The sequence below is a fragment of the Mus musculus genome, chromosome 12 (genome assembly GCF_000001635.26).
Source record: "Mus musculus strain C57BL/6J chromosome 12, GRCm38.p6 C57BL/6J".
In the NCBI taxonomy this organism is placed as follows: domain Eukaryota; kingdom Metazoa; phylum Chordata; class Mammalia; order Rodentia; family Muridae; genus Mus; species Mus musculus.
The window spans coordinates 88066369-88068233 of NC_000078.6; the positions used below are offsets into that span (position 1 = coordinate 88066369).

The 1865-nt window shown below is 42.5% G+C and overlaps 1 pseudogene; it reads left to right on the top strand.

Annotated features, from left to right (window-relative positions):
• On the top strand, nt 102-1214 carry Gm5789 (predicted gene 5789; annotated as a pseudogene).

Genomic DNA, 1865 nt, shown 5'->3' on the forward strand with positions numbered 1-1865 from the left:
AGTGACACACCTATTCCTACAAGGCTACAATGCTTAAAATTGCCACTACCTATTAACCATGGCCATATCTAATCATAGCATAATAAAAAAGTACATTTATGAGTTACTGTGAGTTTCTTCCTGCTGTGAACATCAGGGTTCTGGGCTTTGTCTCCAGGTCATCTCCCTCGTGCCATGGCCCCGAAGTGGCAATCTGTGATCCTGCCTCAGCCCAAGAAACTCAGACAGGCTGCTGCCCGGAAGCTTGAGGACAAGTCGGCCTCTCCAGGCCTGCTGAAGGGAGAAAAAGAACAGCAAGAAGCAATTGAACATATTGATGAAGTACAAAATGAAATAGACAGACTTAATGAACAAGCCAGTGAGGAAATTTTGAAAGTAGAACAAAAATATAACAAACTCCACCAACCATTTTTTCAGAAGTGGTCAGAATTGATCGCCAAAATCCCAGATTTTTGGGTAACAACATTTGTCAACCTTCCACAAGTGTCTGCACTGCTTGGGGAGGAGGACGAGGAGGCTCTGCATTATTTGACCAGAGCTGAAGTGACAGAATTTGAAGACATTAAATCAGGTTACAGAATAGATTTTGATTTTGATGAAAGTCCTTACTTTGAAAATAAAGTTCTCTCCAAAGAATTTCATCTGAATGAGAGTGGTGACCCATCTTCAAAGTCCACCAAAATCAAATGGAAATCTGGAAAGGATTTGACAAAACACTCAAGTAAAACGAAGAATAAGGCCAGCAGGAAGAGGCAGCATGAAGAGCCAGAGAGTTTCTTTACCTGGTTTACTGACCATTCTGATACAGGTGCTGACGAGGTAGGAGAGGTCATCAAAGATGACATTTGGCCAAATCCCTTGCAGTATTATCTGGTTCCTGACATGGATGATGAAGGAGAGGCAGAAGATGATGATGATGACGATGAAGAGGAGGAGAGGTTAGAAGATATTGATGAAGAAGGGAGATGAGGATGAAGGTGAAGAAGATGACGATGAGGATGAAGGGGAGGAAGGAGAGGAGGACGAAGGCAAGGATGATTAGCACAGAAGACTGACGGATTCCAACCTTCTTTTTTATTTTCTTTTTATTTTTTCATTTTCTCCAGTCCCTGGGAGCAAGTTGCAGTCCTTTCCTCCCTGTCCCTCTGTGCTCAGTCGCCCTGTTTTGAGGTCTCAACATCACGGTTCTCAATTAATTTGGGGGAAAATATCTTTTTCTGAATGCAGTTAGCAGAAGACTCACTTTCAGGCAAATAGGATGAGGGTATTAAAGCCTAAGCTCACAGTGACATACCTATTCCAACGAGGCTACAATGCCTAAAAGTGCCACTACCTATTAACCATGGCCATATCTAATCATAGCATAATAAAAATGTACATTGATTCTAACTTCCTAAGCCCACACAGCCTATAGCAGTCTTAACAATGTTAAAAGTCCAAAGTTCAAGGTCTCTTCTCAGTTTCTTCCAATCACATAATAGTAATCCTCAAAGCAAGACAGGAAATCAGCTGGGCAAACTCAAAACTCTGCATCTCCATGTCTAATGTCAAAGCTATGCTCATATCTACTCCTGTAATGGCTTTATTGACTGCACCAAACTTCTTTCCCCTGGGCTGGTTCTACACCCTGTTAGCAGATTTCCTAAGCAGATACCCCATGGCTCTGGCATCATGAACATCTTAGGGTCTCCAATGCAATTTCAATGTTATACCTTGTTATGACTGAGATCCACACATGGTCTTCTGGCCAACTCCAAAGGCCTGGCATCACTTCACCAGCTCTGCCTGTTATAGCATCCTAAGATCAGGTTGATTCACTCCATCACTGCTGCTGTTAATGGTGATCATCCCATAGTAATGGCATC